The 12,240-nt window shown below is 50.5% G+C and overlaps 1 protein-coding gene across 8 annotated transcripts in view; it reads left to right on the top strand.

The window, feature by feature from the left end:
- Positions 1-12,240, top strand: part of CLEC16A (C-type lectin domain containing 16A) — a 224,021-nt gene that overhangs the window by 189,992 nt on the left and 21,789 nt on the right. The window lies entirely within an intron of this gene.

Raw genomic sequence — 12,240 nt, 5'->3', positions numbered from 1 at the left:
TGGCTTGGGAACAGCCCTTCCTGGCCTCAGGGATCTGCACCTGCGGATGGTGCTGTTCCGGACATCACATAGCACCTCAGGGCTTGCAAAGCACTTTCACCTTTATGATCCCTGTGACCCCAGGAAGAGAGTGTCCCCATCTGACAAATGGGGAAACTGAGGCCATGGCCAGCCCAGGTCACCTCGCCAGGAAGTGGCAGTGTGCTTTACGTGGTGACCCCAGAGCCATTCTGAAGTTGAACCGTGACAATGGATCAGACTCCACTGAAGAGTTGTTGCTTCCGAGAGCTCACCACATTGCCAGCTTCGTGCTAAGTGTTTCCACACAATGCCCAGGGACAAGATGCTTGCCACCTGTCAGGTGAGGAGGCTAAGGCCCTGAGAGGTTGAGTTACTTGCCCAAGGTCACAGGAGCAAGTGGTATTTCTGAAGCCTACCCTTAGACAAGCTTACCCCTCCATCTGCTTGTCCAGCATTCAGGGGTCCTCTTCGAGGCCTGGTGACCTAAGAGATTCTTGGCCTTTTCTTTAGGGGAGCTGCAGTTGGAAGCAAACATACCATGACCTCAACTGCAGCCCTTCCCACATGACTCCAGAGCTCCCGTCCTTACGTTATTATCCCCCATCCTGTGCTATTACTAAGAAGGCTTTTCTGAGCAAGGCTGCCAGAGCTTGCTGATCATTCGTCAGGCCTTGAGATGCCTGTGCTTGGCCGGCAACACTAAGTGGCTGTCTAGGCTTCCCCAAGCTAGTCGACATTTGCCCAGTAGGTGTGATACATCAACAGCTTTTCCTCCTACCTCTTGTAGCCCCGGCTGGCCCTCAGCCAGAGCTCTTTTAAAAAAAGTCTCTGACCTACAAGTGGGAAATGCTGGTATGCCAGCCGGAAGCCTCTGCAGTAGAGAGGTAAGCCCTGCTGATCAGGGTGAATTTAGAAACTTTCCAGAAGGTTCTGGGGCTGACCCGGTCTAGATAAGGCCTTCAGTGATATGAGTTTGGGGACACTTTGTCTCATTCCCTTCACAGATCCTCAAAGGTGGGCCTCTGTGGAAGGCAATGAAGTTCATCTGTCCACTCCTTCATTTAGCTTGCAAACATTTATTGAGCATCTACTGTGTGCCAGGTGCTGTGCTTGGGGTTGGGGTGGCAGTCATGAATAGATCAAACATACCTGACCTTGCCCAGGTGGCATTTGCAGTCTTGTTGGCGAGACAGGCACTATTCAGATAATCATACCAATCAATACGTAATTACTATGTAATGGGGACCTGGCCTCATCTAGTAGCAATCAGGGAAGGCTTCCCTGACAAGGTGGTGTGAGCTGATAGCAGAATTCACTGGAGTAAATGCGGTAGGGTAGTAGGAAGGTGTTCCAGGCAGAAGGAATAGTGTATACAGAGATCCTGAGTCAGGAAGGAGCTTAGGACAGAACCCCACCCCCAACTTCCCTTATATGGGAGAGGACAGGCTTCCCTGGCTCCCGTCCCCTGGGGCACCTAGCGCCAAGCTCTGTCCCAGCCATGCTCCATGATTTCAGTGTCTCGTGTTTAGCCCTTCCTTGGTGGTGAGGCAGGCGTGTGCCCATTTTGCATGTAACTTCCCTGGAATGCACGGGCAGAAAGCAACAAAACCCGTGTGGTACCCTAGCTCTGCCTGGCTCCCGTCCGTGCTCTGCCAGCACCCCAGCCTCTCTTGCTGTATTCTCCGTGCTTTACATCATCCCCCATCCTTTGCTGTTACTGATAATGGCTCCGAGACTGGCAGGAGGAGCCCCAGAACCAACAAGCCCCTTGGAGGATAGTTACTACTACACCACTGCCCTCACATCCACAGACCACAGGGGACTTGAGAGCATCTCCTGGTCCTGGCCCTCGTCACTTTCTCGCAGCCACTCTTTGGTTGATCGACTCCCAGCCTCCAGTCATTCACCTTAGAGTCAGCACTTCTCTGAAGCCTGGTCCAGAACAGGTTAGCAAAAGCCTTTCTTGGTGGTCAGTGGCTGCCCCTGGCACCCAAGCCAGAGAGTGGCCTCATTCCCCTGCAGCCAGTGGGTGGCAAGGCCTTAGCCTCAGATCGACTCGTGGCTACTCCGAGTGGGTAGACTTGCCCCTTCAAGGATCCTGTCCCTCTGTGGCTGCTGGGGATGGCTAACTGGGTGAATAGGAAGTCAGCGACAGCAAAGAAAAATCCCCCTCATTCGGCCCTGAGTGCCCTGTGGGATCTGGCTCTGACAGTACCCAGGGACCCAGAGTCAAGACCCTTCTGAAAACTGGAGCTCAGCCCATGCAAGCTCTTGTCCAGCTTTAGGTCCTAGACTAGACCACGCTAACCCTGTGGTCTCAGCCCTGGCTGCGCATTTACAGAATCACCTTCAGAGCTTTTCAGAGAACCCAGCGTCCAGGCCCTAGCCCACCCGACCATGTCAGGGAGCAAGGAGAGGGTCACTGGGGTTACGCTCTCAGGATATTCTGATGTCCATTCAGCCTTGAGAGCACTGTCATAGGTGGAGAAATCTCACTGAATTTCCCTTGCGTGGCTTTACAGGAGTGATCTGGATGACAAGTGGGTAAGATGCATGGCCTGATCAGCATTCTTTTCATCCACTGTCCACCAGGCACCTACCACGCGCTTGCCCCAGCACAGAGCACAGCGTGGCCAGGCCCCTCCTGCCCTGGAGTTGACACGCCCCTGCCACCAGCTGCCTTATTGGCTGCCTGGCAATGAATTGAAGCTTAGCAGGCCAGGGGCACGCTTGGGCAGACTCTCTCCTCCAAAGTCACAAGTGCTTCTTAGTGTGCCTGGGGTAGAAGCACCTGTGGGCCTGGGGCTGAGATATGCTCAGGGCCCTGAGCAAAGTTGCAGGAGAGTCTCGTTCTCCAAGGTCACCATACTTCCAGCAGACCCATTACAGGCGCTGCTTTGCACCCTGCTCTTTGCCAGGAACTGAGGAGTGGACGGTTTAGACGTGGGCCCCTGCCCTGGAGGAGTTTGGTGTCCTGAGGAAGACAACACCTACCCCACTACTACAGTGAGGGCTGAGGAGGGCAGAGGGGTCTCAAGGATGGCCAGGCCAAGCATGGGGCATCCTGGGCAGGTGGCCCAGTCTGGGCTGTGAAAGCTGTGGCATGCACACGAGATCCAGCACACAGCTTAGCCTTCTGGACTGGGAGGTGAGGCCACGTGGGCACTGCTGCCTGCATCGGTTCTGCGACCCAGACACCGTCAAAGGGCACAAGGGAGCCTCTGATGGGCTCCAAGCAGAAGGGCGAAGGCCACGCTCCAAACCAGCCACACACAGCCCTGGAAGCCAAGAAACAGTCACTCGTGGAGTCCTGCCCCAGGCGGGGTTGTCCCTGGGACCTGATGACCCACGTTTCAGTGCAAAGAGGAGGCCGCCCAGGGCCACAAGCTTGGTGCCATCCTTGACTTCTCTTTCAGCAGCCGGTCCATACCAAACGTGTCAGCCCCACCCCCCCGGAAATGGACCAGAGCCCAGTCGCCTCTCCCAGGCCAGGCCTCAGCCAACATTCTCTTAAAGTTCCAGGGAGTAAATTTTTAGGCTTTGTCATTGCAGCTCGAAAGCAGCCTTCAACAATACATATGAATGGGTGTGGCTGGACTCCAGTGAAACTTCATTTACGAAAACAGGCAGATGGCCTGGTTTGGCCCGTGCACTGGTTTGCAGACTCCTGACCTGGGCCAAGCCTGAGCTATTTCTGTGGCTTCAACACAGTCTCCTCGCCCCAGCAGTCTGTTCTTAGCACCATCACTAGACAGATCAAGTTGGAGCAGTGTCTCCTGTCCTTAAAGCTTCACTCACTCCGAATGCCCATGAGGCCCTACAGTGTGCCTTCACTGTTCCTCCTGAATGGACCTCACCCCGCTCCACTGTCCCCCTCACCCACTCCAACACAGGGTGGAGCCGAGCCTCAATCACAGCAGACACGCCCCTGGGCTGGCCAATCCCTACTTGGAAGGTTATTGCCCCTGTCACCTGCCTGACTCTGTCCAGACTTCCTTCTGGTCTTTCCTCAGACCTCCTCATCACAGAGGGGTCTTCCCTGCCCATCCTGATCCTGGATAAACTAGCACCGCTTGCCGCTCGCTCCAGACCCTCCATCCCCCAGCCCTGCCTAATTCTCTACAGAGCACTCACCCTCCCAACATTTTCTGTTCGTTCACTGTCTGCTCCCCTGCCCCATCCCATCCCATTGATGAACTTGAGCCTCATGAGAGCAGGCACTGTGTTTTGTTTTCTCCTGAATTCCCCACTCCTGGAGCTATACCAGGCACACAGGTAGTGTTTGGTAAGTAATGAATGGGTGGAGTGTCAGATGGAGTTAACAAATAGTTAAGTCCCGCTTCTCTGAGCTGGACAGTACGCATTGGGATTCAGGGGTGAACCAAACACAGCCAGTCCCAAACCTTTGGAACTCCTTTGGTGTCCCGAAGGAACAATCCAGAGAGCTGGGATAGTGTACAGTAAAGGGAGCTGATTTGGGAAGACTTCTCTGAGAAAGGGATGTTTGGCCTGGGAGAGGAAGGATGAGGAGGAACAGAGCTGGGACAGCATGATGTCCCAGTCGACGCCTTTGCCCACAGGCTTCCTGGACCCCCAGGGAGTGAAAATGTTGCATCTGTGCGACACCTGCCACAAGTTTGGGCAGAAGATTCCCCCGTCAACACTTTCTGTCCTGGTCAGATAAGCGGAGGCCCAGGATCCAGATTCTGCTTCCCAGGCCAGTGTTTAACCCAAAGGGCTGCCCTCATCTCTTCCCCTCCTTGTCGAGTTCCCTCTTGACAGTGCCCTGCATGTAGAGAGGAATCTGGCCCAGGACGTTTTCTATGATGAGTACTGTCGGAAGGGAGGCCTGATTTGAAGAAGGAAACGGTTTGTGCCACGTTAGGAGAAAGAATGGCAGAATCTAGAATGGGAGGTTCTTTTAAAAGCCAGGTTGTAGGCTCACTGGACATAGGGATAAATGTGTTTACTATCCCTTGCTACAAGTTATAATCAAAACTAGTTACAAGGGTGATGAAAATGTCCTAAAATTGTGGTGATGGCTGCACTCTGAATATTTTAATACAGTTTCATTGTACACTTTAAATGAGTATTGTGCAGTGTATCTCAATAAAGCTGTTGGGTTTTTTTAAAAAAACTAGTTCTAAACCCATCAGTCACACAAACATCATCTTTTGAAGACCAAATTATCTGATTTGGGTCCTATTTTGATCATAAATAGCCTGATTTATGCAACATTTTCCTTAAAGCAGTCCAAATGTGAGAAAAGAAATTGGAACCTGCCACACATTCCAGGTTAATCTGGAAATCTTGACCCAATCCAGACTCACCTGGCACTCTTCCTTTCCTCTGAAACTTGCCTTTTTTCCATTTCTTTTTGACTTTGAAGAAAAAACTCTGTCCTTCCTGGTAAAATACCCTGCTATTCCTTTTCTTTCCTGTAAATTATGACAAGTTCGCATTTCATACCTTTCCAGAAATCTGTTAGTTGTGGTCTGACCTCAGAGTCATGATTTCAGGGAAAGAAATAGGTATTAAAGCACTGCTGTGAGCAGCGTGTGGGGAGCCATTTGGGTCAAGGATTTGGGACTGAAAACAGGTAAAGAGTGCTGACCTGTGGTTCCAGAAGTCACTCCCTGCTGCTGGTAGATGGCATGCCAGCAGCACTGCCCAGCTCACCCCAACGGCTGTAGAACCCTGGTCCCACTTGGATCAGTGTTACTTCCCAGAGATGATCAGGACTAGTCAGGCTCCTCACTGCATGGTAGAAGCTGGCAAATGGAGTCTGGCAGTAAGTGCACAGAGCCTCGCTGGTGCCACAGTGGCAGAATGCCAGCTCCCCTCTTTTGAGCAGCTCCAACGTCAGCCACTGTGCTAAGCGTGGCTGTGCCTGTTTTTCTCATTAGAGAAATTTCCCATGTGATACCCAGGGAAACCGAGGCTCAGAGCTATGGTCCCAGTTACACAGCTGGTCAGCACCAGCCTGGGATTTGAACCCACGTCCATTTGCCTCCAGAGCCCCTACTCTTAACTCTCAGGTTGTTCTTCTGCTACCTCCCTGTCTGAACCCCAGCATTTAGACCCTGGGCCAGCGCTCTGTCTTCCAACTCCCTACCTGGAGGCTAGCTGTGCGGGCATCCAATTCTCAGAGGACCAGGAACGTCCCAGATGACAAGAAAGCCACTGGCAACCTCCCCCTGAGTGTGGGGCGTACCCAGATGCTCGCCCTGCTGTGGCAGGTGAAGTGCCCTTCAGCACAGGCCCGGAAGGAGTCACAAAAGAAAGGCTCCAGCAGTTCTGTTCAGGAGGCAGGATGTACTTCTGTCCAAAGAACTGCTCTCGTGATTACTTATTAATTGTGAAAGAGAAGAAAAAAATAATAGGGTTTCCTGGAAAGGTATAAAAGTTCAATATGATAAACTCCCGAAAAGCAATCAAAGGCCAAGAGGGCAGAAAAATAAAGGACAGAGAGAGTAAGAGAGATGATAAATCAACGTGGCAAGTGTGTTAGCAGAGGCCGGGGAAGGGGCCATATTTCATCGCAGTGGCGGAGCGGGAGCTGACGCTGCCGAGCGCCACGGCCTGATCGCACTGGTGGCTGAGGAGGTGGAGAGCTAGCGGGGCTCAACCCCGAGGTCTCCATGGCTGAAGCCTGGGGCTGAGCTGGCCGTGATGGGGAGAGGTGGAACCAGTTTACTGTTCCGCTGTTTCTACATTAATACAGGAACATAGAAAATTATAAATGAAATCCATTAAGCTACAGGAAGAAGAAATCACCCACTATCCCACCACCCCAGAAACAAGCATCATTAACATTTAGCTGTACTCTGTTCTAGTCTTCGTCTGCTCTGTTCTCTTTTTTTGTTGTTGTTTGTTTGTTTAATTGTTAGTTACCCAAGAAATACATGATTTGATTTTCATTTAAGGAAAAAAAAAGTCATTACAAACAAGGCTGAGGTCCCCTTTGGCCACTCCTCCCACTTCCCACCCCCTCCCCCAAATCCTCAACCATCACTTTGGCTTGTCTCCCTCCAGCGCTCCCCTGTGCCATCTCCTTCCGTATGTGTGCTCAGAGGCGGTGGTACGGCCAGGCACAACCCCTGTCTGCAACTCCAAAATCCAAACAGCTCTGAAAACCAAAAGACTTTTCCTGACTCATTTGGTAACAAAGCCTGCCCTGAACTGTTTCTATGGGTTATTTTATAGGAATTGTCAATGTCCCTTATTGTGAGCACGCACAGTTTGCTATGTGTAGTTTTAGCTGCTCAAGACCAGCTCAGGGTATACCATAGTATGTACACACCGCATAGTCTTTTGAACTCCTCACCATTCCTAAATTCCAGAGCATATCTGGCCACAAGGGTTTAGGATAAGGGATTATAAATTGTTTTGTCTTATGGTTTGGGCTGCCTGGTTTTGGGGGGGGGGGGGAGTTGTTTTATTTTGTTTTTTACTGAAACAATCATAACCATGAATACCATTCCAAAGCTTGCTTTTTTCAGGCATACTGTGAATCAGAAACCTTTCTGGGTTAAGGCCCACAGATTCCACTTGATCCTTTTCCTGGCTCCATAGTGTTCCACAGTGTAGGGGCTCATTGGCTGGGCATATCGGCAGCGCCCAGGTGTCCACTATCACAGAGAGTGTGGGGTACAGAGTCTTCTCTGTAACAACGTCGTCCTCAGAGCATAAGCAAGTCCCCGCGCTGTAAAATACGTCTTTGTAAACTTCATTTTTAAAGGCTGCATCATAGTCCACTGTCTGGATAGTCAAAATTGCCTTCACCAGTGTGCCTATATTGGCTATTTAGGTTGCTTCTCCTGCCTTGTGAACCTCCCTGTGGCGAACATCTTTCTCCAGAAATCTTCGTCCACCTTCCCAGTTATTCCTTCAGGGTCAAAGGGAAAGCCGTGCTTGAGGCTTTTGATAGCACCTTGCCCGACTGCTTTCCAGAAAGCAGAGGGAGGAGGCCCCACTGGCCACACGCAGGCCCCGCATTGCCATTCGCGGTGGCTCTCCAGAGATACCAGCCTGCTTGATGCGTCAAGGCATAGTCCTTATGGGTAGGTGTACACACTTGTGTGCACACATACCTGCCTGGGCACATGAATTCTTTCCATCAGTCTCATTTCTTGTTTCTTATTCTTGCCAAAAAGAAAGAGAGAGAACATGCAGATTACCAGCAGAATAGAAGCCATAGCTCAAAATGCGTGTTTAGGCATCGCAGCCACGTATAAGAATAGAGACTTCAGAAATCTGCAGCTCTCTGGATATCAGGCATTAAATCAATCAGTGAAATTTCACTCCAGGGCGGCTCGCCAAGTGAGACCAAGAAACAGAAGTCAGTTATCTGATTCAGTTCAGTCCGAAAAGCCCACGGCAGCCTCCCTCACCCTACCGCTGTGAGAGGCAATCAAATAATGAATACTCAGCCAGTCTGGGAGATGGGGGCTGGCTGGGGACAAGGTTCTCAAGAGCAACTCAAAGAGAGCCAGCCTGATGGCTTCTCAAGATGGATTTTAAGAGCTGGGGGCTGATGAAGAACGCGGGAACCTGGAGCACACTTCACAGGGCCTTGAGAGAATGTGGCAGCTGGGGAGGCCGGCAGAGAGCTGGAGGGCTTTGTACGGGAGACGAACAGAAGGACAAGCCCTGGGTACTTGAGTGACCCCGGCGAGGAGCCCGGGCTGGAAGACAGCTGCCACGCTCCTCAGGGAGAGGGCCTGAGCTGCTTGCCGGCTTAGTGCAAAGACCAGAGAGCACGATGCAGGGAAGGATAAATTTAGCCTGCATTTCAGGGGAAAACATCGATCTCAAATGCAGTGCTGTCTTTTAAAGGAAAGTGGAAGCTGTAAGCCGGTCATTTGGGACAATTTCACTTGAACAGATAAAAGCCCAGAAAAATTAATGAGAGTAGCCGGCTTCTGCCACTAGGACAGCCAAAGGTTTGGCAGGAGGGTGTTTGGTATCTGCGTGGGCGTGACAGGTGGTCCAACTTCCCTACCCCCTGCCCCCCGCCCATTTCTTCCCAAGAAAAGGTCCTTGTTTTCTGGAGAGATTTTAGGTTTATGTTTCCAAACCCATGAGGAATAACGCCCAAGCCCCCGTGTTAGCTTGGCCATTGGCCTAGATTTCTGACATCAGATGGGTTTCTTGTGCTGGAGCAGAATCACTGCTGGTCCCCTTGCCCGGCCGTCTAGTAACTAAGCAAAGGGCATCTTCTCGCGTCCTCGCGGCATCATGGGCATCTTTCTACCTGCCTGAGCGTGGGCCCACCGTCCCCAACTATATGCTCCTGTCTAGATGACGCTTCCGCAACCTCGCTGGTCCAGTGGCGTCAGCGTCATCCGCACAGCCTCACTCTGACACTGCTCCCTTGTTTGGAAGGGGAAGAAAGTACAGCATGTCAATATTTGGGGCACTAATCATCCGCATTTGGGCACCAGGGTCACCGAGAGGCTGAGACGTTTCCAGGAATTCGTGGCTCTAGAATCGCAGGGCTGACGATAAAGGATTTCCAGAGAGGATTTGAAAGAAATTAGCCCAAATCTCAGCTTACCCTCCCCTTTTGGCCCCCAGGCATTGTCCATTGTGTTTTGGATTCTTGGGAAGAAATTAAGTCAACGCACCCGGTGCTGTGGGTGTGAGTTAATAATAAATGGGAGGAAGAAGAGAGGATGTTCAATATTTAAACATTTCACAGTGCTTAGCTGGTTTGGCCAGCCACTGCCTTTTCCCTGCCTCCGGGTGGGTTCTCTAGAACTGAGTGTTCTTTCCCTAACTCTGTGACTGGCACCTGACTGTCAACAATTTAAGTAAAAAAGGAAACTATTCCTTGTCTAGGCAGAAACTAGAAGGATTTCTTCTCGTTTTCAGTTGCCTTTCGTGAAGGAAGGGAGAGAGATAGTGTGGAAACTGAGGCTGTTATGAATCTTGGGGCACTTGTAAGGCGTTTCTAAGCTTTGAAGTAATGTCTAGAATTGTCTCTGTTTTTCTATGTTGACTTCACTTGGGGTTCACTTGTATTTTAATATAAATTTTGTGCTTTGGTGTTCTTACCTGTAACAGATGAGAAGGCTTAACAATGAGTTGCGATGGTCATGTTTAGGAAATGCCTATCCGAGCATCCATACTAGATAGATTCCTTAAAAGTTGCCAATAATGCAGAATTCTGTGAATCAATTCCTTTTTCCTTCTTGACATGCATTATATAAAAGGAAAAGCACTCCTTTGGGGAGAGAAAAAATTATTCGGCCCCAAGACATAATAAAATCATACTTAAGGATGCAGCAAACTTTAAAGTCTCTTAGTTAAAGGAAATCAATACTTTTATGATAAAATATTAATAATACAAAAAATAAGTCAAAACTATAAGTGCAGAACAGCCAGGGTGATTTTAATTTCGAACGCATTAGCTTAGCATTGGCAAGGAAACCCAAGGAGAAAACAGATCAAACTATAACTCCGCCCAAGAAGCCCCTCCAACCCTCATACGCCCCTTTCCCATGGGTTTTCCATCAAGGAGACACACAACACTCCTTAAATGCTTAGATTATTTCCAAGTATTTTGTTGAATTTGCTGGCTTTTGGAAATGAAAAGATGAACCTAAGCTGGAGAGAGGAGCATGCATGTCAACACATACCACATGCATACACACACACATATGCACATGCACACCTACAGCAGGGGCCAGCTCCTTCAAAGAGAAGTGGAGAAATGGGTGGAGGCGAGGAGACTGCTTGAACACACAGCCACCTGTTTGCCCATCTCCCAATCCTCTGAATTGTTTCCGGGGAGGTCTGTAAGGCATGTATTTGTGTTAGGTTGAACTCTATGCAGTGACCATTTTTGTATTTCAAATTGGTTGAATATCTGCAATTGACATAAGGTTTGATCTAATGCATTCAACTCTCTAGCAGAGAGTTACCAACAAATAGAACACACTGGTATGTCTTGAATCCATACATACAAGAGGTAAGATTTCAGGAATCTATTTGAAAATAACAAAAAAACCATTTTCTCATAAACCACTTTTCTAGAAATCCCTTAAACTTATGTTACTTTTGCCGTCTTGCATCTCACTCCTAAAACATTCATGCATCACTGAACACGAGGAAGATAAGTTTTGCTGTGTTTTGTTTTGTTTTCTGTTAAGAGCTGAGTCATTTCTTCTGCCACATACACCTGTCTGAAGACATTTATTTAAAAAACGAAGATCCCTGCCTCACTCTTGCCTCACTGGGCCCAATTTCCAGGTGCTGTAAATGGCAGTTGAGTCATCAAAACTGCCAGCACCGAGGAAACACATCCAACATATTAACTCGTTCGGTCTCCCTGAGCCCTGGGAGTGTGGGAGTGTTGGCCCACTCAGTGAGGCGGAGGCTGCCGGGCTGGCAGAGGCCGTGCAGTGGCCCGGAGCCCAGTATGCTCTGCACTGCTGTGCCCTGCACCCAGGTGAAGAATGGAAGGCCCAGGCCAGTTGCCCCATCCCAGGGCTCCTCCCCATAGACGGCAAAAGCATTCCCAGAGCCCGCGCATGTTTCCTGAGACAGACGTTCCCAGAGTCCTGTCCACTTAGTGACTTCGTCATAGGCTATTGAAAGCTTGCTCTGGGCCGATAGCCCTCACGGTCTTTGTGTGGCTCTGCACGCATTCGCTGATCCTGTCCGACCCACGTGGCTGCAGATAGTATCTGCACATCTCATTGTACATGACGGGTAATGGAGCGTCATCGTCTGTCGATCTGGCCTAACCTCAATCTGTTAAAACACACGATACGAGTGGCTTTGGTGACGTGGCCAGGGCTACAGTGGTTCAAAAGCAGAAGCAGAGCCCTGGCAGACACAAGCCAGGGGGGCAGGGCCACAGACGTGCACTCGGAGCTTTGGGAGTGGATCAAGCGTTTGACCACTGCACTTGTCTTGTGCAGAAAATCAAAATTAATTCTCAGGCCCCTTTGGTACACTGCCACCTTGCAGAATGCACCCCATGGCCTTCCCCTCTTCCGGCCTGAGAGCCAAGAGCAAAGCTGATGAGATGAGAGGCTTGACAGAGAAGTCAAGCAATCTAAGGGGCAGCGAGCACCTCGGGGGCCGCCCTCTGTAAGCAGAGCCGAAGCCACCCTGCCCCAGCCCTGCCAGTGGGTCTTGGTTTGACTCCCGCAGGCCCCTGGGCCAGCGGAGCCAGGGGGCGGCAACCCAGCATCTGCAGACACTCCT

This window comes from Dasypus novemcinctus, chromosome 23 (assembly GCF_030445035.2).
Source record: "Dasypus novemcinctus isolate mDasNov1 chromosome 23, mDasNov1.1.hap2, whole genome shotgun sequence".
Lineage (NCBI taxonomy): Eukaryota > Metazoa > Chordata > Mammalia > Cingulata > Dasypodidae > Dasypus > Dasypus novemcinctus.
Note: the sequence above shows the minus strand (reverse complement) of the source record. Positions and strands in the feature narration are given on the sequence as shown.